The following is a 25,156-nucleotide window of genomic DNA, read 5'->3' as shown; positions in this document are numbered from 1 at the left end:
CCTGCCTCGTGTTGGGAGTGATGTCACTGGGGTGCACAACAGTTTATGGAACTAGGGTTGTTCAGCCTGGTGAAGAGGAGGCTCAGGGGAGACCTTACAGCTCTCTACAACCACCTGAAAGGAAGGTGTGGCGAGGTGGAGAGTTGGCCTCTTCTCCCATGTAACAGCAGTAAGACAAGAGGGAGTGGCCTCAAGTTGCAGCAGGGGAGGTTCAGGTTGAATTCCAGGAAAAATTTCTCAGGAGGAGTGATGATGCAGTGGCACAGACTGTCCAGGGAGGTGGTGGGGTCACTGTCCCCAGCGGGGTTCAAGAACCATGAAGATGTGGCACTGAGGGATGTGGCTAGTGGGCATGGTGAGGATGGTTTAATGGTTGAACACAGTCATCTTAAAACTCTTTTCTAACCTCAATGATGTGAGATGATCATTAAGAAAACAAGCGTTCTGGTTCAAGGTGTGCTTACAGGCTGCCTCACCTAACTCAGTACCTCAGCTCAAACTGAGGAGACAACAGTAACTGCTTCTTTGTTTTTTTTGTTTTGTTTTTTTAAAACTTACTCTTCTACTAAAATATCAGTAACTGAGCAGAACTAGAGACAGAATGTTCTTTCAGGACTAAATTTAGAAATCTCAGAATCATGTTTGTTACAACATTACTAAATAATGATAAGTGGTTTGAATACATACATGTCAACAGCTAATTTTTTATTTCATCACTAATCTGGAAAACAATAAGAAATTAGATGCACACCAAGCCCTCAAAGCCTCTTTATTTTTTTCTTTGTTTTGTGCAGTGAGTTAATGTTTTTAGGTGACTTTAGAAATTACAGTTTTTAATTCACTGAAATAAAACATGGCTTAGGATTTTCTGTGTTTTTGTCATTAAAAAAGTGCTTATTTTTTAGAAGGATCATAAACAATTTGGCAAGAAGCCACAAAGTTATTTGGTCCATTTGAATTTTGACCATCTGACTCACATAGTTCCAGTTTGGATAGATTCTCCATCTTAGGAAGAGATCTTTCTCTTTTCCATTATCATTCAGGGAAACATCAACTCATGTTTTTCTGTTCTGTTAACCCTATAAATGAACAGAGTGTTGTGTTGTTGTTTTTTTTTTCCCTCATGCATTCTTAACTCCTATTGCTCATCCTTGTTTTTTCTTCCTTTTCTTCTAGTGAACCTGTTGTTTATTTTCCAGCTTTGATACCATCTTTAAAGCCTTAAAAAACAAGTTACTCCTGTGGTCAGTTTAAAAGATGCAATAGCAGGTCAATGAAATTATGTGGGTCCCCATCTGCTAATTTCTATAATCACTAGTAAGAGACAAAAGACAAGAGATGCCCTCAGAACCACTACTCCCATTTACTCCTTCTTTCAGTCCTTCAGTCAGTGGCCCCCTGTATTTCAGAGTTGGAAAAACTGAGTTTTCTTTACAATGGAAATGCTTTCCAACATGTACCCAGAGTCTCCCTAGCCACAGAACAAGGACAACTCTGCAAACATGTTACTGTAACTTCCCACATAGTTCATTCCTCTTCTTGTTTCTCATAACTGAATCACAACCTACCTGGAGCACACACTTTCAGCTCCCAAGGACCTTCCCTGCTTTTGAAATACGTCCAGACAAAAATCTTAGTCTATAGCATATACCAATGACAAAAAATCTGGGGAAACACTGGCACCTTTTAATAACCTGAGGAAGTGTCAAAGTGAAGATTAAATATGTACACAGCACTGTAAGTGGCTGCCCAGCCAGTGTCAAAGCCAATGAGCTTCACTTCAGCTTGCAAAGATGAAGTCCAGCTTACAAAGGTCTTTCAGCCTTTTGTTAAGACTATAAAATAAAGCACTCCATAACATAAATCAGAAGTAATTCAGAACTTCTCTCTCTCTCCAGCTGGTAATAAAATCTCCATTTCAGTTTAGCATTCTGTGCCAAAGCTAAACATGGCAAACCACCAAGAAAGGAGATGAAATCTGCCCTCCCTCCAAAGCTTTTATATTTTAGGTTATTAAAGTTTATTCTTATTCCATATTCTCCTCACTCAGTTCCTTCAACTGGCCATATTCTGCCTGCATATCTGAAAGTCAGGCAGTAAGTTCCCATTCCCTCCTCTGAAAGATTTAACTTCATCTCTACTAAGGCTTGCAATGAGTTCATCCCCCCCTTCAAAGCTGCAATGCTGACTTCAGTTTATTCAGCTACTAATTTTTTTTATTCAAACTCCCCCCTCTCACTCCACCACAGCACTTCTTCACTGACTTTAACTTTCTCTGGTTGGGCTATAAACAAATTATGTAAGTAACATGAAAAGTCAGTAAAGCAAAATCTTTTACATTCATTACTCAAAACTGATCTGTTTGTACATAATTGAACCATTCTGTTCTATACAAGGGAAATGTGCTTGGCTTTTCCTATGTGCAATTTCTTTCCCAATATTTATCCTTAAATGGATTAACTGTTTTTCTGTGCCCACAGTGAATCTGTAAGGAAGGTAAATGCACAGCGAACCTAAACATATTTTCCCAGAAAAGAGAGTAATTCATCATTGCAAGAACTATAGCAAATCTAGGAGACATTAATAGTTTGCCAGCCAAGTGACCTACATATGGCAGGGTAAAGCTACAGTCAGTACAAGAAATATATACAGAAAAGAAGCATGACTCCATCTGGTTTGAGTTGCCATCTTGCTTTTATCTCCTCTTGCCGAGAGATTTGACTGTTTCCTTGAGAATCTCTTTATGTTAGATCCTAACAAGAGGGGAATTGTACACAGTACAACAGCAATCTCACACTGTTATGATTATATACTGGTGGGAAGGTCTAGAAAACCCCCAAGTGCATATAAACAGCAGTAAATTAGTTCCACCTACATTTCTCACATGGTAATTGTAAAAGGAATAGCACAAACGTACACCACTATGCCAATCTACTCTTGAAAAAAACAGACTTCTGGATCTTTTAACATACCTATTATGACAGTAACCAACGTCCTTGTCATGTATCAATCACCACACAACTATGTATCGTGCAAATGCATTGCAGCACCTCAGTGCGTACCTTCAGCCTGCTGCTCCAGACCTCTCTTGCCTCCGAGGAGCTCGCCCCATGGCTGCCATCACCAGGTGGCACCATCACACAGTCTTCCAAGCATTTTTCCCCGAGTGTGAGCAAGTGTGCATTCTTTGACAGACATATTGATTACACAGCTGCCGATTATACTTCCGTTTTGTGTGTAGTCATGTCAAAAGCAGGAATAGTTTGCTCTCTGCTTTGTTCTCTGAAGGACACCAGTCCTTTCATCAGAAATTACTCCCTGCCACTGAGGTTCTACAGAAGAAAGGTTTACCAGTCAGCAATTTGAGCCTGCTTCTGTTCCAGGATTGATGCTCATATTATTTAAAATTATTTTAAAATATTTAGATATATATAATACATATATATATCAGACTCACAACGTGAATATATTTTATTTCTAGTCCACAGAGAATTCAACCTATCAAGTCCCATATATGTCTACTACCATTCAATGAAGGAAAAACTGTTCTAAGTCAGAATCTATTCTGTGATGCTGTACTGTTTCTAAGAGAATATATGGGAAACAAACCATAATGATATGATAATATTATGAATAACAAAACCTACACATACTTTTGTATAATAAGTCATCTTGTGCATTTTTTAGTGATTGTATCTGTATTACTGATGCAGAAGACCTTGATTAAAGGTCTGGAATGCTCAGAGGAAATCAGAAAACTCCCTTGTCTGCTAAGGGCTCAGCTCAGCCTAGGCTATTTCTACACCAAAATTGTTAACAGTGAACAGCTTTTGTCTGGCCTCTTGCCTTGGCAACTGGCAACGCTGCTGACTGGCCCATAGCCCATCTGTCTTCAAATTGTGTCAGGCTCAGCAAAGCAAAGGCAGATTGAAGCTGCAGCCTTCCAGGGCAGTAACGAGGCTATTGAGTCTTAACTGAGTAAGGATTTGCTCTGTAGGTATGAGCAATAAGCACTTTTACAGAAAGTTTGGATTAGCAATTGTTCAAAATACTAGATTCGTGACTAAAATGCACAGAAAATTATTAATAGTATTACAGAACACTGCATACCTAAGAGTTAAGATCAACTTCATCCACAATGCTACATTCTTGCATTTCAACAAATAACACTAGTATCTTGCAAGCTATCATCTACACAACTGTGACAGCTTTTCTACCATTGCAACAGTTTGATAATGGCTATAATGATATTGTGATAGTTTCCTTACGTTATAATTTCAGGAACTGGATTTCCTTTCTGGCTAGAAAGTTATAACCTTTAAAAGAAAGTAAGTTTAGGGAACAGTTAGCTCTAGAGTGCTAAACTGACTGCAAAATTTTTCTTACGTCTACATTTCTAACCCCTTCAAAACATTGCCACAGCCACCTACTGATAGAAGGACTCCCTGGAGCAATCTGAAGCAATGACGGTCTACACAGGTGCCAAGTGGTACAAGGATTCCTATGAGCACTTGTAGTCACAGTACACAAAAGTCTTGTCATGACTGGTGAGCTGCAAGTCTGCTTTTATCATCTGCAAAAGTAAAAGGAATTTATTTGCCCTGCAAGGACAGTACTTTCCATACATGATGCTGAATTGACAGCTAAAACTATCAAATTCTTCACCAGGAGAATTATTCAATTAGGAAGAGGGCTTTTTATGCTTCCAGGTGTCCTGACGCTACAGAACTCTTTTGTATCCCTAAACTGTGTGCTTTCACCCACAAGAAGTGTGTTAGATTTAGAGTTCAGCACCCATGCAGTCACTGGGAGTTTTTGCCTATACACTTCTAACATCCTTCCTCCTCCACTACTTGGTTTGGATTACTTATCTCCTACAGCTTAGAGAGAGAAAACCAGATGAATGGGCTGCATGACAGTGAGAAATGCCAGAGTGCTGCAGAAGGACCTAAAAAACAGCACAGATTTAATAAAGAACTGATATGTTACTATGAGTTGTAAATCAGCTTATAGCTGTTATCCAGCTTGTATAGTCACACTGCTAGCACAAACTGCAGATCATACTGAACAGCAGGATAGACAGTCTGAGTCTAAAGCACTGTGCAACAGGAGTGAGAAACATTTTTATGCTAGTGAGAGTCAGAACGGGATAAACACCTGGGTTTAGTATTGCTGCACTAAGGCTCAGTACAATTCGAACAATTCTATTCTGTTGTATGTGCCAACTGAAGAAAAGCACCAACAGATTCATTTATTTGGTGACTTTCCTATTTCTGTCTGAAAATTTACTAGAGCTAGAGAAAGTGGCATTGAAGTGCAATATACATGCTTTGTTTATTTCAAAAGGACTGATTTCAGTTACTGAATCCAGAAGAATTTTCTTTTTCTGAATTCTGTTAATGCTTTCTATGAAGATCAACATTCCATGGTCAGACACCATTTTACAAATATTCACAAGTATGCAAAGAGCCCACAAAGATTTTGCAGTACAGGAATAATTTGATTTAGAGCCAGAACATCCTCCCAAATAATTCCCTGGAAGTAGAAAGGAAAAAGAATTATATCTATGAATGGTACTCAGACCAAAATGTCTTTCTCACTCTATGAACCTGCCATGTACAGATGAGTGCCAATGCGAGGCTCCATCATGCTAAATTCTGCCTTATGGACTGCATCCAGGTTTGTGACATCCTGAATATGAGACTATCAGGCCAAGCTTTCCATTTCTTATAATGATGCCAAGTGGAAATTATCCCATCAGAACGAGCCCAAAGAATGCCGTATGCATCATTAAGCCCTGAAACAGGGATTTAAAGTAGATTTAGGCCCACGTGTGTGTTCTCTGCAGTAGTGAATTACATTTCCATACATAGTCTCTCTTCTGTTTGCTTCATTATCAGCAAATGCATTAGTGAATGGAATAATGTGTAAAGTTGTAAAAAAAAACCAAAAAAAAACAACAAAAAACCAAAACCTCAAGTCTATTTTAATAATGAAATTTACTATAAATCTAAAGATTCCAGGATTGCCAGATTCAATTTTGAACTGGGGAAATGGAGATTTCTTCGATGCATTTTGAAAAGCAATTTCAGATTGTCTTTGTGTATTGATTTGGCACTTGATTCCAAACAGCTCAGTGACTGTGCAGAGCAGACCCATATTTTATGGATGTGTGTGTGTATATATGTGTGTGTGTGTGTGTGTGTGTATACACATATGCACACAATTTGTGTGCTGATCAGTAGTGCTCATACATCTCTGGCAAGTAACCGGTGAAAACATTCTGATATTCCTGTTTTAGCAACCTGCTGACAACAGAATCCTTATGACAGGCTGTCTGTCCATGCTTACCACTGAACACTGGATTTCATTTCATTGCATCTATGCTGGGAAAGCAAAAACAGCATGGAAAAAAAAACAAAACAAAACAAAAAAAATTTATGTTACAGTCTAAGCTTGAATTACTTCATAAAAATAGAGCAGAGCTACTTGTTTGGTGTTTCAATTCTGTCTGCAGCAATCTTAACAACTGGAAAAACAAAAGCTTCCCCAAATGATAATAATTAAGTATTAAGTATTTTTAATTCTACAGATTGAATTATTTGTACAGTGTTTGCCAAAATATCAACAAAATCTTTTCCTAATCAAAGGAAATCTCCAGCACATTTACTAAAAGATAGTGAGTCAAAGGAAAATAACAAAGGTCAGGAGACGAACTTAATGGCATATGGGATCCTAATCTCTTTTTTATTTTTATTTTCATTCTAATATGATGAGAGCATTTCTTAACATACATAAATATGAATCAGAATCACTTCTCCTCTAATCTTATTGATTACAGAGAAAGTCTGTTTTCATACTTAACAGTATTATTTGCAGAGATAAAGACTCACAGTGTGAACTAGCGAGAGTAGATTTGAGATCAATCTTCTTCAGCATAGTTCTGGCTCTTCCTTATACCACAAGGAAAAAACCTTTGGACAACTATCACTAGAGAAAGTGAAATAACTATTGCATACAAGATACTCCCACTGAGGTATCCTTACACTGTTTGTCACTGTGTTGAACACACTGACATGCAGTCAGAAATTTGGTTAATTAACTAAACAGATAGGTTAAATGCAGTTAAGATCAATGTGAAATTCTGGCCATCTTTTTCAACTCAAGCAGGTTTTATCTCAGCACGTATCTGTGCTCTACAGAGTCAAAAACAGCATGTCCACACCAGAAAGATCTCATTGCAAATACTGTACCTAACATTAAGTATTGCAAGGAGCTCATCTGCTACAAGCATTGCTGTGCTAAAGCTAAAGTCAGCTGAGCTGCTGGGTAAATTCTTAACAGACATTGTGTATAAGCAATACTGCTACCTACCACTTTAGAACTGGATTGAGAAAACCATTCAGAGCTGCAGTCAAATTTTGGTTACTGCACAGGCATAGCTTTACTTAAACCAACAGCATCTCACTCAGTAGGTAGTCTTCAGTAAAATAATGAAACCATTTGTGCTGTAAAATGTGGCCTGGTGGCTCTCATTATAGGAGAGCAGTAAGAACTAATGTAACTGTGGTAGAAAAAGTACACTTTAGAATTAAATTCTGGGTGATCTGGAGATTCAGTGAATAGTACACAAAAGCCTACAGGTGTCACACAAAGGTCCTTACGTAAAATGCATGAAAGGACAGAATAGAAAATACAGGTGATAGAAAATGTATAAGAGAACTACAGACGTTTCTACAAAATAATGTGAAGCAAATATGTTGAGAACAAAAATCAAAGCAGGAATTTTTGAATTAAACAGAAAAGCAGTTCTCCTCCTCCCCTTTCTTCCTTGAATACTAATTGTTAAATAGTAAATTTAAACTTCACATGTTGAAAGGCAAACTTAAACAGGAGATTAAGCAATCCCTAGAATACAACAGAATATGGATAACTTCTTAGTTTTCAATCCTCTGGCTAGCTGTATCTGCTCATCTTCATAAACAGAATGCAAACTCACTGCCTGCATGAGGTCTGTTCCAAACACCACAGATAATATTCTTGGTTAAAAGCTTCTTCACAGCTGCTAAACTAGGTTACACTGGAATTCTGAAGTTTTTCATATTTCAATCTTTAGAAGTACATCTAATGATTTTTCTGTGCAAACATCAGAAAAAAGATATTGACATAGCATATTTAATAAACTGTGTCTCTGAGAACATACTGTTAATTAGAGTACCAGCTGCATCCAGATTCATCCTTTGAGTGTAATGAGAAAATCAGTTAGGCATTTAAAAATCTATTTCAACTTGATTTAAATGTTTTGATGGAGACAAGTGAAGTGTGAATTACAAAATGTTAATTTCATTAAACAATTGGCTAAAACTGGAAAAGAATCACAGGCCAGTGTGTAACGACAAACAGATGCCATCACACTGTGTTAGTGGGAGAAATAGCCAAGTTCAAGGGAACAGTAGATGGCAAGAGAAGTTAATGATGACAAGGCAAGTTTCACTGTAAGTCAGTTTGGATTTATGTATTCATTTTTAAAAGAACTACTCTCCTGAAATCAGCAAAAATAAATATATATAGCTTCTATTTACTCTTGGTTAACCTTGAGACCTGCTCCCACGGTTGTCTTGGAACTGAGATGCCATAGATCGCTAGAGCCAATAAAGTGTAATCTGTTTTCTTTGGGTCTTTGTAGCCTTGAGAATAAGAACAAGCTGAAACTGTCTGTAGAAGTAATGGCCTCTCTGTAGGTCAGTTGTTCAAAATATATGTGTATCATTTACTTCCTGGGAAGAGTGAAAGTAAACCCCAACAGTTGCTGGTGAATTTCAAAGGCCATTGTTCAGGTGACTAAACCGGATAGAAGAATTACTTTCTTTTTGTTGTCAAATTTCAACTGATTTCATCTCTTCTCCACTATTTCCTGATAATGCTTTCTGTGTTAAATAACAAAAACCTTAGTAACTTCCTAAGTACCATATCTCAGCAATGCCCTGGTCCCCACAAATGTCATTAGCAAGCAGCCAGAAGGAAAACAAAAAGAAGTAGTTAGTGTAGTGAGACTGTCATTAAGTGCAGTTATGTCCATTGCTGTAACTGCAGAAGCAATCAACAGTAGCCCATGGAATCATGGTAATCTGCTATCGGCTAAATGCTATAAGGTGGGTGGCACATGGAACTGAACGGTTTCATTTGATGCCGTACAGATAGTGACCAATTTTCCTATCTTAAGGTGAGGCCTCTTCTCCCTAGCTTTATTAGAATTAGAACACTGTACTCTCACATGAACTATAGCTGAGATTCCCAATTTGAAAAATAAACCTCATTAAAAAAAAAACAACAATCTCTTGTTTGAAAGTGAGGAGTATATAAATACTGCAACAGTTGCAGTCAACTTGAAGTCTATTGTCAAAAATTCTTTCAGTTTGGCAGCACTAGCAGGGCTTATGCTTCTCTTTAATTTAAAAGAGGATTATTCCACAGAGTGCAGCCTTCTCCTCCTTCACCAATCTACCACCACCAGAACTGCATGCTTATACAGCTTACTTGGTCCTTATGGATCACAGAACACTTAACTGATATGAGCAGGCTGAGGGGAGGTGCTTGATACTTATTAAAGATCTCTACAAGAACAAGGAAAAAGCAGCAGATTTTAGAAGCACTCCCAAATAAGTACATGGCCACATGTCATTGGAATAGCAACCTGGTGTCCTACCACAACAGAAGTAAAACTCTTCTGGGGAGAGGAAGAATGCATAAACCTCAATATGTCATATTGTTGAAGTTTCACAAAAGCTTTACAGCATGTCAATAGATACTTAAACCTAAAACCTTTGTTGGCAAGTTGCAAAACTTGAGTCTGTTAGAGAGATCTTATAAATTCCAAATACTGATTTGTTCTGGATGAAAAAAAGAATGAAGTTAGATGCCTACAATCACATTTGCAGTAACATATTAACAGTTAAAGAAAAAAATGGTTCCCACTTAAGTAAAAATATCACACGGGAAGAAATCCCCCTCTTAGGAGTTAGCATACAAAGAAAAGCTGTAAATCCTCTCTGAAAAGTTTTCTACTTACCAGGATTACTCTGTGAGCTATGTATTAATGTAAACCAGTATATTCTTACCTTCCAGTCTTATCAATAAAAAAAATGTAACCATGAGCATCTTTTCTTGCTTCTATCAATTTAACACATTTTCATGCAAACAATGGTAGTAAACAGAGCAGCCTAACTTAGCTATGAATATATAACAAAGTAAATCATCCATATCAATTTAAATTATTATGTTTGGGGGAAAAAGATGACATCTATGAGGCAACTGCTAGATCGGACTTGAGCAACTGATTTTAAGTAGAAGCAAGAAACGTATGTCAGTCCCTGCAGTTCAAGACCTAACAGTATGACATCCTTCAAGATCTTCTTGGGAACAGTAACAGATCGTACAGTGCTGCGTCCTCAGCTATGCACTGGGTGCAGGCACTTTGAAGATCACTATTCTCAGTAAAATCCCATTTCAGCTTTAAGTATCTCATCTATAAAACAAAGCTAAGCTAGAATGAACTGATTATAGCCTTTCTGTCTGAGCACAGGCCAAGTGTGGCAAACAACACAGTTCCCTAAGGCTTCTAATACCTTACACTGTCTAACACCCAAGTAACCACACTAGCTCACAGTTACTTGGTGAGAAGGTAGAACTCTCAGCCACACCAACTCCTTTGGAAAGGCTTAGAAAAACTGAACTATTCTCATTTTCAGATCACTCACGACAGTTTTCAGAATTGAGGATCTCATTCAAATGGGAGGCTTCCCTCATGTTCAGAAAGAACATACAAATCCTGATTCAAGAGCATCTAATAATAGAGGCCAGAAGGAAGGTTAACTGGAATTTTTTATTAATTAGGATGCTAGGAAGATGCTTAGGCAACCTAGCTAAACACATCTGTAAAACCCTCTGCAGACACTGGAGTGTAAATCCTACTTGGCTAAGACACCAACTAAACATGAGCAGACTCTGAAAAAGAAGCCACACAGACATAACTAACAGAGCCAAGCTTATTAATTAAAGCACCGTGTTGCAAGACAGCAAGCTCATGGTTAGAACTTATTTCCACCTGGATAGCTTACATCACAGACAGAGCTAGGCAAATGGACATCCATGATCTTGTTGCTACAGAGCTTGGAGTTTTAGCATCAACTGTCCCTTTGTGATTTAACCTTGGTTTCCCCATCTGTCCAAATACAGTGATAATATTTACCTCCTATAGATATGGCTTGTAGGCTCACTGTGTTTAAATTTGCAATGCTTTGCAGAAGTTTCCTTTGTATTTCCCTCAATTTCTCCTTCCTCTATTCGATTAACAGTGTGTCTTTCTTTGTCAGACTTCCCACTATGTGTGCTCCTCTTTTCTCTCTAACCAGTCTTTTCCAAAAGCACTGTAGGCAAGAGCAGAACTTTCCAATCCACAGTGCTTGGAACAGTTCATAATTAGGCAAAATGTGTTCACTAACGCCCCTAGCTATTGCTCATTATGAAGAAGCCAAGAAAATAAATGAAGGAAAAAGAATCAGGGAGGTCACTAACTACTTGGCCATTTGAGACTTACAGGCATAATGAACAGCCTTCTGAAACAAGAGAACTCTGCCACACAGACTGCCTTCTTTGGTGAACAGTTTAGACAGTTTATTTCTGTCATTTCTCCTGACTAATGCCAGGTAAAGTAATGGCTTTCAAAAGCTGGAAATACGTCACATGTTTCACTTAAAATGACTACTTAAATATGAAATGGGTGGCCTGGGCACACTGTCAAGACGGGCACAGAAAGGATTTACCACTTGTAAACTTTCCTCCAACATGTTTCTACTTAAGCACATATGCTTTCATGTGGGTTATGTGGTTTGTTTTTTAAGGACAAAGCCAAAATTTGGAGTGCGCTTTTTCAGGAAGAAAGTGCAGGGAGTCTAAGCAAAGGGGAAAAGAATGGAAAAACCAAATGCAGCACCAGACTACAGCAAACCTCATAAATAAATACCTTGCACCAAAGCCAAGTTACCATAAAGCAATGCAAAATGAATTTACTTTAAGAAACATTTTGAAATGCAGCTATTGTTATCAGTATTTTACGGGGGGGGGGGGGGAGAGGAAAGGTAGAACAAGGAGAGAAGATGCATCTTCACATAGTATCTTCTCTTTTCAAATAAATAAATAAATAAATAAATGCTTTGCATCTTGTATTCTGTCAGGACTCAGCCCTCCAGAACACTGCAACCTCACCACTCAGAAGGGGCCCTTCAGGGTTTTCAGCACCTTGAAGAACAGAACACTAGTGTATTGTATTTACCAACACAAACACTAGCTTTTTAAAATTGATGAATAACACGGTGGATTTAGGGGAAAGATGTAAAACATGCAGCCTGTGGAAACGGAACCTGATCTAAAAATGAACTGAATGATTCCTATCTGTTTCCCTGGGACTTAGATCAGACCTATACATGTTTTAAAAGATGTTGGACTAACAGCCCTGGAGCTCTTAAGATCTGTTTATCCACATAACACAAGTTCCTGCCTGTGCTGTGCTTGTTATAACCCACAGGGAATCCCCTGCTAGAGGGCCTCAGTCGCTCCCCAAAAGTGCAGTTATTTCAGGAAAGAAGGGAACTTACCCAAGGTAGCCCATTGCCTTTCTGCTGAAGCTGCCAATTATAGTCAAATGCTGGTGGCTTTCTCCTCCCCAAGACTACTGACACCTCTGATGATGCAGATTTAATTAAAACACTTCTGTGCCAGGTTGAACAGAGGATTTATAATTTCCTCCAGACACAGTTGCAGCTAAGATGACTGATTTGCTTTGCAGAATTACTTAGTGTTATTTTATGAAATCGAACAGAAGCATCAACAAAGACCTTGAAGAGCCCACTCCTTAACTTCACACTCAGCTGCACATACAGTATGACAGTGAGAACAGTCACCACTTACATCCGACGAGTGACTGACTCTTGTATACGAGCAGCCACAAGTTCCTCACAAAAGGAACACTTTACATCTGTGTGCTAGCTGCTGTTAATTTCACGCATTAAATATATTTCTTAAAGGAAATGCATGAAATAGGGTATTTCAAACATCAACGCAAAGTTCTGCTAATAGGATGTATTTATCCATTTAGGAATAATTTCACTTTCTTTTGCATGTATATTTTCACCCTGTGAGTTTCAGGCAAGACTTCTGTTATGGAACCAGTCTAAATAAACTAAGATTTACTGAAAGTTTACAATTACATAGATGTAACTCTGAGAATCTGCAGGAATTTGATGTGAAATAAGAGCATATTGAATTATTATTTTATTAAAACAACTCCACTGTATCAAACACTCCAAAATAGGAGTACTGTTGAAAACAATTCTACAGCTTTTCCCAAAAGGGCACAGAAAATCATACAACTATCTTCCAGTTTTTTGCTTATCTGAACAAGCATTTGAAATAATACCGCTCCTGCTGAAGAACAAGTCTCTCCCACCTTCTCATTCATCCACCTCTGGCAAGCTTCCACCTGCCCCATCCCTCAGGGCTGCAAAGTACCAGCTCAGAGGTGAGGAATGTGGCCTTGTCTGTGTAACCCACAGTAGAGCTGACAGAGCTCACATGAGCTGCAGGAAAGTCATGTTCACAGGCACTGCAAATGGCTTTTAGGTAACTAACATGATTATCAGCCCTGCACAAGGGTGAAAGTGGTTTCAAGACAGGGTCTCTGGTAATTTTCAGGATGTCAACTAGCTCTCCAAACACTTACCTCATGCTATCCAGCCTTTTACCACCTAGCCTTGACACAACACACATGCACAGGGCAAGCTTTGAGGCTCAAAAAAATTCTTCAGCACATGCAGATGAAGTCAGTCTGAAGTTTCCCCCTTTCTCAACTCCATATGGGGGCCAAGTTGTTCTCTCCTTTAAGAAAGTTACAGAAGAGAGAGAAATGCCCATTTGGAAAGCAAGGAAGGTGCAACAACGATTTAGTCCATTCACCCCTCATATTATAGTCCTGTCAAGATTGAGAGCAAAGGCCAGGAGAATTTCACAAGGTGCAAAGATCTGGTTCAGGCCAGGATTCCCCCAGAAGCTTTCCCTGATCTCATTGATCCATTGGTAGCAGCACTGCCACTTGCTCTTCCTTCTTTCCACACTGGCTCACAGCAATGGAGAAGAAGAGAACTTAACTCTGGCTAAAGAGACTTGACACCTGAGCACAATACTGTTGGCAAAAGTGTTTATTTACAATGCTAAAAAATTTTGATACTGCTGAGGTCATAGTCATCACTTCAGGTTTACAACAGATGAACACATCCACTTTCACAGCACTGCACAAAATATTAACAGCCTCAGTGCCTCTGCACAGCAGGGCTTTCCTCTCATTTTACAGAAAGGAGAAAGAATACAGAGATTCGTGCTCAGCCCAGACAAAACTGTCTATGTGTCTGACCCCAGCTGAAATCAGAGGCATGTGAATCAGGGGCATGTAACATCTAGATCAAAAGTTATTCGTATTAATTCTCATGAGATCTGCAGCAGATTCATAACTTTTGTTCTCTCCCATTCCTCGCCTCAGCCCCCACTTGCATGCCCCTTGCTTTAAAAACTCTTTTATGACCTGGGCCAGAATAATCTGTGTGGTTCTGAAAACAAATGGCATCATAATAGAAGAGATATTTCCTAAATCTTTCCCATCTTTCCATTCCCCACATCTGCTTTTGTTGCCTTCCTCTGGGAGATAAAGCTCTGTCACAATTGTCTCCATGGAAAATTCATTATACAAATATAGTCTTTTTATTATTAATTTACTTTTAAAACGTTGAATGAATTTCCAAGCTAGCAAAAAATAGGTCTGCAAATGCTTGCTGAAATCCAAACTTAGTTTTCTTCGCTTGTCTGCACCACTGTGAAATCGTAATTACCATGCTGCAGGAGCACCCAACTGAAATCCAAATAGATTCCCCACTCTCCTCTCAGGGTACTCAAATTTTCCAGTATCCCTGACTAATTTAAGGATTAACAGATCTTTGGGATTGTGGCCCAGTAAATGGAGGGGACACAGCATCTAAACCAGGTGCAGCAGGCAGCTGTGAGTCGCAGCCTAGAGCAGGGGGAACTCTAGCTGGCATTCCTCAGAGCTGATAGCTACTGGCCTGATGTTGCAGAATTGTAATTAGGACTCAAGGGAGAAGACTTTTTAACCCCATCCTGGAGACTGCATTGCTTTGACCTGAGGGAAAGGCAGAGCTTGAAAATCATCCTACTTGAGGGATGCTAGCTGGCTAGCTAAACAGGAGAAAAGCCAAAGAATCAGAGCCAAAAGCAGCACCTTTGTGTTCCCAGTGCCAAGTCATATGCAGTTTGAAAACAGCTGAAAGCAATAAGCTGTGACATCTAGGTAAGTATCACACATCTGTCATCAGGCTGGGAACCTCTGCAAACTCATGTACAAGTGTGCTGATCAAGCATAATTTCATCAAAATTAATGACATTATATTCTCATTAAAAAAAAAAAAAAAAGGGATATTGGAATAAGGCTCAGCACTCCTCAGGAAGAATGGGTTCACTTTAAGAAGACTGCCTTCAGCACAAGCACATTATTAGTACCAGGCAGTGCAGTAGGAAGTATTCCTACTTGTAGCTCATCCTCAGTTTGATAACTGCAGGTAGAGGAAACAAAGGTGTCCTTCTGATTGAGAGAGAATAGATTGATCAGGTCCCTCCTGATGTGGCAAATGTACACTTCTCTGGGCAACATGATCCAGTACCTCACCACCTTGTTTCTCTATGAAGACTGAACATAACCACTGCAAACCCTCATACAGATCTGCAGTCCCTCTAACTTTGATTTTCATTCAACTAAATGTCATTCATTAACTTAGTTTCCAACAGGAAGCAGTCTGCTACAGCATAGATGCATGCAACATGGCTAGCAGTAAACAACGTCATGAGACAGCAAGTGTGATGCAGAAGTGACCTTTTGGTTCAATGAAATCTCATTAAGCTCAGTCATTAGAGAGGATTTAAATGAACAAGCAGAAGCCCGATATCTTCCATCCAACACAGACCTTTAAACGCAAGCACAAGTCAAAACATAGCAGTGACATGGCTGCCTTGGCACAAAACAGAATTCCAAGTGTTTCTGCATTGCCTCAGGGTACAGCTCAATTAATACCCAGTCACTATCTTTGGCAACTGATAATCTCACTGTTTCATGTGATCCTTAAGCTACAGAAAGTCCCACTGCATACATCTGGACATGCACTCAAAACAACACATGAAAACACAAAAATTGAAGTGTCTTCCATACCAAAAAGAATATTTGGATTGCACTTCAGCCTCAGATCACTGGACTAAACAACAGTTTTTATGTATGTTAGTCATCATGAGCAAAAAAGAATTTCTTCAGACTTCTTCAGAGAATCAATTATGCAAGGTTCTGGACTGTATGACCCTTTGTTTTGAACCCTTGTTTTTATCTCTCTCCCCAGAATCCACCTCACAGGAATCATTGTCAGATACAGTAGAGCAGCTATCCACATGCCAGTGCTATTTTAATTATCTGAGATCACTATCATTTATTTAATGTAAGGACAGAATGTGCAAGCCTAGCACAGCAAAAAAAGCCCATAGTTAAGGATAACTGTTTTAAAGTGATCCATCAGCATGGGCTGTATTGTTTCTCCTTCCTGGAACACTTGTTGGCCTTCAGTTCAACATAGGACAAGAAGTTCTAAGTGATTGGTCTGTAGATGATTAAAATGGTGCTAGCATTCTCTCCTGTTGTCCTTGTATTCTTGCTATGTACAAGCCAGAAATACTTTTGTAACAGCAGTTTCCAAGTTGTAGTCCACAGACAACTGTGTTGCTACCTTCCACATTTCTTCAGAAGACATTGGAAGGAAACAAGACACACCAGCCCACTTCTTGCAATGCAACAAGATGAGGAGATGAACCAGCTGGAAGCTTCCCCGGGAGATTAAGCAAGAATGAAAGTAAATCCAGTAAGCACCAGCTTGAGGTCTGAAGCTGCCAGGCAGAAGCATGAAGAATGAAGAAAGAAACAACAGCCAACTGGCCGCTCACCAGGGCAAAGATAAATAGAGAACAAATCATCTCACACGATTTGTTTCCTCACTTCAGAGGTCTGACTGTACAGAAACAAAACTATGACTGTCCAAAATGGCTGGAGGCATGCTCACAATTAATTGTAATGCAGTGTCCACATGGTTTTTAGTAATGGCTCACCCAGGAATCTCTGGATTGAGCTATAGAACAAAAGTTTCAGAAAAGAGATTAACAAAATTAGAACTACTACGAGAATGAGAAAATACATCATGGATTTAGCAAGAGTAGATCACCCAGACTAAAGCAGTTTCTTTCCCCTAAGGTAACAGATGTTCTAAGGACACACAGCAGAAAATAGAGGAGACTTAATTTAATAAAACTTTGACAACATAATAAAAAGCCATTGCAGACACGATTATTACTGAATGTAGCTAAAATAGATTAATAAGCTTCCTAAAATGCTTGATTTGTGTTCACAATAGCTCTGGTTTTGGACTGGCCATTTAATATTTTCATTACCATTCACATCAGAAGAGCGAGGAGTGAAACAATGGAACCTGCTGATGACACAAAGCTGAAGTGCCTCATTAATAAAACGACTGGGCTACTGCACAGGAACAAGTAGGTGAGCTGCGACTGGAATGACAGAAACAGAATGCAAGCTATCGTGAATTCATTACTTATTAGATCTGCCAGGAGTTTTTAGATAAACAAGTTTCTACTGGTGGATCTAAAAGAATGAACAATTACACGGGCAATTTTTTTTTTCTTATTTTGCAGTTTCTCTGCCAGTTCAGTGCAGACCCAGTGAACAAAACATCTACAATTTTGCTTTATATTTCGTGATGCAACACAAGATTTAATCTCATAGAGATACAACTTACATGATAATCACATTTTCCTCCGTGTGACATAAACACAGCCATCCTGAAGCTTTACACTGATAAACTAAATTCTAATAGGTATGTATTGCCCCTGTGCTTGTTAGACTTGCATTAGGCCTGAAGCACAGACTTGCCTTGAAAATGAAGCAAGCATGAGTAGAACCAGCTTGTGAGACATCTAAGTTTAGGCTACAGATCTACTCTGGCTTTCACCCTTCAGGCACAACTGTAAGCTATGAAATACAGTGAAGTAAGCATGCAACTCACACCTGCTTCTGGATTCTTTCCCCACCATCTGCTCTGTTTTCTGCTGTTCACTTCCACTATGAGATTGCTCATCCAAGTCAGTGTTTCTGCTGTTATGTTGAATGACTTATTTTAAAACAAGACAGCTACTTATTTCAAGGTGGCTGAGTAAGGCTTCTGAACCAAACACACTGACATGCATATTCAGAATATAAATCTAACTTAAAAAACTGATCCCCACATTTTATTTAATGATTTTCCCCCAGAAAGTCAACTTGCTATCACAGAACAGTTCCTCCCTTTGTTTTAATTTCATTTTAAAATGTAATTTTGCTAAAATACCAAAAAAAACCCCAACCCATTTTGCCTACGAGGCAACAGTTTTTGGAACTATCGTTAGTTTAGAGAATATATTCTTAAGTGATAGCTTGAATGGACACCTATGAGTTGTAAAAATATATTTGGCAACTGAATAAGATTAACCAGAGTATCTGTGCATGCTCAAACTTTGCTCTGTTGCACATTATTTATTTTAAGAACTGCATCCCTTTGTAAGGATGTATATATTCAGTTCTGAGTCACTCGTAAACAAATCATGGTCTTCAGAGAAAGAACAGAAAAGGGAAGAGGCTTCTTCCTTTCCTAGTTTCTATCCATCTCAGAACATTCACAGAATACCCCGTCATATGCATGCTACAGCCAACTGCAGTTGCTCTGAGGAACACTGTGGTGGATTGTAAAGATCCATGAAAGCAGAGAAGCACAAAAGGACAAAATTTATGATAAATATTTCCCAATTAATGTCTAGGAAAACCAGCCAGTGAACCTCCAAAGGAGGAGCTGAAGGAACGTCCTGTGGTTCTACTGCATCTCCTGAATGCTCCCAACTAATTACACGTGCTCACTGAATAAACTGAAATGACAAGTGTTTATGAGACAAAGAACAAAGCATTGTAGTGACTTGCCTGTTTGTCATTGCTTAAAACGTTAATAAAAATTAGAACATTTTAAAATCTTACTGGATTTCTAGTAAAACTACAAACATCTGACAGAGCACTCAGAAATCTTCACTCGTGAAGCACAACATTTTTCACTGAAAAGACAATGGGGAGAGAAAGCCTCTAGAGAATTCTGTCTAGTTTACTTCAAATATTCTCCCTCTAATTTCCCATCTCTGGAAGACAAAGGAAGGCAAATCTTCTCCCTGATGCCAGTGTGAATTTAGCCTGTGTCTCCATGGAGACAATGTAAACACATCTGTTTTCTTTTTGCACTGGTGATGGAAACATTCTACACAGAATTCGTCATTGCAGGGAACAAAAAGGCCAGAAACAGGGAGAATTCTTTACCACAATGACCCAAGCAGATCTGGTCTCCTTCATTTCTATCAATAACTACTGTCATCAGAAGAAGAGACCAGCGCAGAGTCGCAGCCTAAAGCTCAGAACTTGTGCCTCTTGATATTTAATATTCAACTAAAGAAAGAATAATAAACTCCTGCAAGGAGAAAAAAAAGAAATATAGATCCTGGATATTCAAGGCTACTGCGTGAAATGCATCTTCCTACAATTCTGAAGTGTTAATATGACATTATAATATGCCTGTGGATCTTTCCCACATTCTTTCCTCTTTGTGCAGCCACTGCAAATTAATACCTCCCAAGACTTCACAACAAGGCTCTATGTATTTTATAAATACTTTATTTGTAACTATCTTACATCCCCCACAGTATCATTCATTATCAGTTAATGAAAGAGGAAAATGCATTGCAATGCAACTGTGTCCAGAACTGGCAAAGAGAAGCCAAAGTTTAAAACAGCATTGTTTCAATAGCTGCATATTCATTTAGTGCCTGAAGCGTATTAAACTGGATTTTACCAGTTGTAAGGACATCTCATGTTTCTAGTTAACTTATATTCATAAGAGAATACCACTTTAGAGCTTCACTGAAAAAGGAAATACAAAATCAATATATCCTACCAGAATTTGTGTGCTTTTTACAAAACTAAAACACAATTTTTGAAAAAATGCACCATATGTGCTACAACCATACCATATTTAATAGGCATTCCTAGCATCCTAGTATTTTTATTTAGAATTCCTACTTAGAAATCTTCAGCTTTCAATAGGAAGCAGTCCCACAGTATGATAATGAAGTTTTAGCTGTGACTCCAAGCCTAGAAATAAGTGCCTTTTCTTAAGCAGAACTGATTACTCTGTCACACAAAGTTCTCACAACCATAAAGTAACAGAAATACTGTTTTAAAGAGATATGGGAAACTGCAAATACCACATATAGACTAGTAAAGCACTAGGCATTTGCTTTAGAAAAATACTCACTGCACTGCTTTGTGCTACTATCTTTTCCCAGAACTTTAGGATTGAAAGAAATGTATTTATGCAGCCCCTTGGTATAACAGTATACTCACCCATTTATAGAAGTTTTATGCCTTTGCATTAAAAGCAGAAGTATATTTAAATAAATCATTCACTTGTCTATAACCAAATACTTGCTTCTCAGATAAACACAGCAGTAAAAAAACAGAGCAGGCATCTGCCTATTCTGTATGAGCCTCTTTGTGAATGAGGAATTACCACTTTTAACATTTGTTTCTAACAAACAGCACTTTCTATTTCAGCTTTATGCAAAATCTGTTGCAATTAGCAGCAAAAGATCTTTGGCACCAGTGAACTCAGAATCAGTTTCCAAAATCTAAGCCCAGCATGGAAGTGATGTGGGAGCAGAATAAACACCTTAAAGCCAGGTGCAGGAAACCAGAATATCAAATGTGTATAATTAGGCAGCACCAAGGCCAATGAGGATTACCCTTCTGTTCAGGTAAGAAAGCAGCATCAGATTCATTCTGATATTCACACATTTCTGAATTGAAACTTTTGCTTGAATTTGCTCTCAGTTTTCTTCTGAGAAGAATTTTCAAGCATTGTACAAAGTTTGGAAATGAGCTTTTATGAGCAGAAGCCTGAACAGCATCTGACTTCTAATTAGCTCTGGGAAAAGGTAGGTGAGATTTTGCTTGTCCAATCTGAACATACAACAGACTCTGCCTTTGTTGGATGATAAAAGGCATGTGGTGAAGAGTTCCTGCTTTTATTTCTGTGTTGGGCTTATCCACTCAAATGTTTCACATTTAATAGCTTTGTTCCTGCCATTTATACTCTAGTTGAACATCTGAAGTCTCAATATTTATTTTAGAAAGGAGTAAGAACATCCAGGCTCCACAATAAGAATCTCCAAGACAGGATGAGACATTAGTATTCAAATGTAATAAAATGTTTAGCTGCTAACTGGATATGCATGATGTCCCAATAAACTTCAGAGACATGTCACAGAAAAGACACCGAGTCATGTTCTCCTAAAGGACAGGGCAGATGATAGAAGCTGAAGCCAATAGTCATTTCACAGCTTGTTTGGGTAGGCCTTGGTTTTTTATGCCATTCAGGATACTTAGCTAAAGAATTTCATGACATGGCAATACTTAAGTGAAAAGGGCACAATAATTAGTTCAAGGCATGAGAGGAATTCAATTTTATAATGTCAACTTTTTGAATGCATAATGCATAATAAAAGCAGTTTGAAAATTTTTGTTTAATAAAACCACAAAACTATCTTTGGAGATGGTACAAAAAATTTCCCCAAAGTTTTTGCTGAGTAAGATAGAAGTCAAAGAGCCTGAGTCACTTTTCAATAAAATAAGTGCTTTAGAGTCTCAAATACAAAGGCCTTTACTTCTCCCGCAGTAGCAGTCATTAGTCAGTACATACTAATGATTTTTATCTTCAGCCACGGCTGACCAGCCTGGGTGTGACAAAGCCCAGCTCTGGGCACACACCCAGCTGGCATTCTTGGATCACAGTAGCTCTTGTCCCTTTTTCAACTTTGCTGGCAAAGCATCAGCACAGATTCTAAGGATGAATTAATCTACTGTATAAATATATGCTGTGGAATCTTCCCTTGGGAACAGGATCTGCATTCACAGAAGTGTCATTCTAATTTTAAGTTCCATTCACATGGGAAGCCATATTTAGTTACATTTTAAGACATTGATGTACTGTTATACTCCATACATTTTTCAGAAAGATGTTCACTACGGTGGAATTCCAAATATCACCAGAAAAGAATACAGCATGCACTTGCCTTCAAATATTTAAAGCGTACTTCAAGATTAATGTTTTTGCTTTACATTCTTTCAAAAGATCAAAATGACATTAAATCAAAGGAAATCTTGGAAGTGAAAATAAACGTAAAAGAATCAGGAAAACTTGTGGGCTGTTTAATTTCTCCACTCCCCAGTTTTCAAATGGAAATGGAAGTAACAAGAAGTTCGATATTTAAAGACATTTAAAACAGCCAACAATCAAAGCAAACACAAAGACATTCCATTTCCCTACCCAGACAACTCTAATTTTTTACAGTATCACCTTTTTTATTTTATAGTGTCCACCTTTTTATTTATAAGTAGAAATAAAGAGAACTAGAAAGTGAAAATACAGGAGGTCTAGAAAAGAAACTTAGTTCTCAACCATTGTAGCTCAAAACTATTAGACTAAGTGGCACTGCTGCCACTTGTTGTTTTAAGGAATGAAGAATGGAAAAAAATCAGATTGGTCAAAAATATTTCATTTTTGCTGTAGGATGAGTAGTTTTTTGGGCAGTACTGTGTATTCTAGTCTGTCTAGAATGTTCTGTAATGCAGACAGTCAAGAGCTGCATAAAAGGTATATTATGAAATAGTCTTTTTTGCAAGTATAAGTTAATCTTATTTAAGGACATATAGTGAGGAGATCTTTATCCAGACTGGCAGAGAAAAATCCAAAAATGACAACTTCAACACAAAAATTGAACTTTATGTCAAGGCAGCCAATGTTTTCCTCGGTAAAGAGTATGAAATTAAAGTTGTCCTTCAAGATAGATCAGTCTCCACACTTTGTAAAGCCTTTGGTACCTATTGCAATATTTCCAGGGAGCAGGTAACTTAACAGAAGACGATAAGGGAACCCTCAAGTGCCAGTGCTCAAAAAGAACAGGACTGGTTATATTTGTGGTGCTTCTAAGGTTACCAATACCCAGCATTGTCAAACATACTCTTCTGTTTTTGAGACTTCGAGAAAGGCTTTGTCCTTGTTGCTGTGGTTAACTTTTCTTCAGTCTTGTTGAAATCAGCCACTTATTATGCTCACTTAGTCTTTCAAGAAGCAAATGAAGGCACTGTGGGTATTGGACAGAGTGCTGTAATTCAGGTTACAGGGAGAGTGCCTGCTCCATTAGAGGATGCTGATCAAAGTGCTGTATAGTCCCTATAAGTCCTGGTTAAATCTGTTCCTAATTATGAAGGAATTGCACAGACACTGTGGAATTCAACGAATCCCTTTTTCTAAATGCAAAATGCCAGGCTTAGATTCATGTACTTACTATCGTAGCAGCAGGCATTTCAAATGCAAAAATACAGAAAATGTTGCAAGCTATAATCAAGTATTCTGGTCAGTTTTGTTGCCATCAATTGGTCAGCCTAACCATCGATTGGAATCCCAGATAAAAGAGTGTCCACAAGAAAAACAGTTACATTAACCGGTATTAAGCATTAACATTTCTTTACATTGCATTTCTGCTTTGACCACTTCAGGTGAAGAGCACCCATTGAACTGCTCTAGAGAAATGGAGCACAGTATTTCACTAAAACCCTTCTTCAATTTGTAATGGTGACCAGCACTGAAATCAAAGCTCTTTCTGGTTAGCAGGGGATCAGGAGAAAAAGGAAATTGTATATGCTGATAAGAGTTTTTGATCACAGAAAAAGATTGTTGTTCCACTGCACGTGGATTATTAATCTGCCTGTGATTTTATGATACTCAGTGACAAAAGAAATTCTAGAGATATTTATGAGAATATAATTCCAGGGGAAGATGTGCTTTATTTCACTGTTTGGATTCAGAATACACTCTTTTGCAATGATTCAGTATTAGAAAGAAGTTCTTATATCTTCCTTTTACTCTGTGAAACACACCAACTTACATTTTGGATATTTTATCATTTGGGTTTTCATTTTCCAATATCTTCTAGTGCATTTCTGACACTGAACAATGGTGTAGCAGAAATATGATATTTACAGTATCATAAGTAAGAAGTAAACACATCTCACACCACCAATGATAGACTGTGCTGCTATGCTGTATAATACAATGGGAAAACAAAAGAATCAGAAAATGATCAAGAATCAGTCAAAACCTCTTTGTAAGGATGTTACATTACCCAACCTTTCTCCCTGTCCAGCAACCCATGTCTCATTACATTCACTGGTAATAATAAAAAAAAATACATCTATTGCAAGCTGAAGGAATCCTCTGACTTTCTCTCCAACATAAGAAGATTAAAAATAACTTTGGTATATATAAACAATATTGCTGTGGCTCTCATGGGAGGAGCGCACACAACAACTTTGAAAACTGCACTGAAGAAATTCAGAATTTAATTCACAGCACAATACCTACTTCAGGACAAGATGCCAGCCTCCTAAAAGCTTAGGCACTCTCTGCTCTGCTGCTGAAGGATTGCTACTCCTGGAAGAATTCAGCTCTGTAAGATAAAACGTTAAGACATTATTTCTGTAGTCTCTAGGGCTTGAAGTTTGAATTTAATGTGAACTGAATAAAATCATTTGCTTTTTATCAGTATGGTCCATGAACCATGGTTTGAGGCCAATATGTGACTCTAAGGAAAATGAGTTTAGCTGCCACTCTCTAATCCCTAGATAAGATTGTAAAATTACTGCATATCACTCAGTACTGCTTAGCACAAAAGGACTGCCTCTGTACTACTACTAATAAAAAACTGAATTACAGCCATTTGCTCCTCAAAGACAATGGCTTGTGCAGGTTCAGGTGAAGTACTTGATTGCATATAGAGAAGGTACAGTGTAGTCAAAACT

General features: G+C 38.2%; 1 protein-coding gene across 1 annotated transcript in view; it reads right to left on the bottom strand.

Moving 5' to 3' along the window:
• Window positions 1–25,156, bottom strand: part of LOC109370775 (uncharacterized) — a 268,116-nt gene that overhangs the window by 144,929 nt on the left and 98,031 nt on the right. Inside the window, exon 4 of the mRNA XM_085241852.1 lies at window positions 24,720–24,804. The gene's annotated coding sequence lies outside the window, so the exon portion shown is untranslated. The remainder of the gene's footprint in view (window positions 1–24,719; window positions 24,805–25,156) is intronic.

This window comes from Meleagris gallopavo, chromosome 22 (genome assembly GCF_905368555.1).
Source record: "Meleagris gallopavo chromosome 22, MGAL_WU_HG_1.1, whole genome shotgun sequence".
Classification (NCBI taxonomy): domain Eukaryota; kingdom Metazoa; phylum Chordata; class Aves; order Galliformes; family Phasianidae; genus Meleagris; species Meleagris gallopavo.
This window is presented reverse-complemented; position numbering and strand designations above follow the sequence as displayed.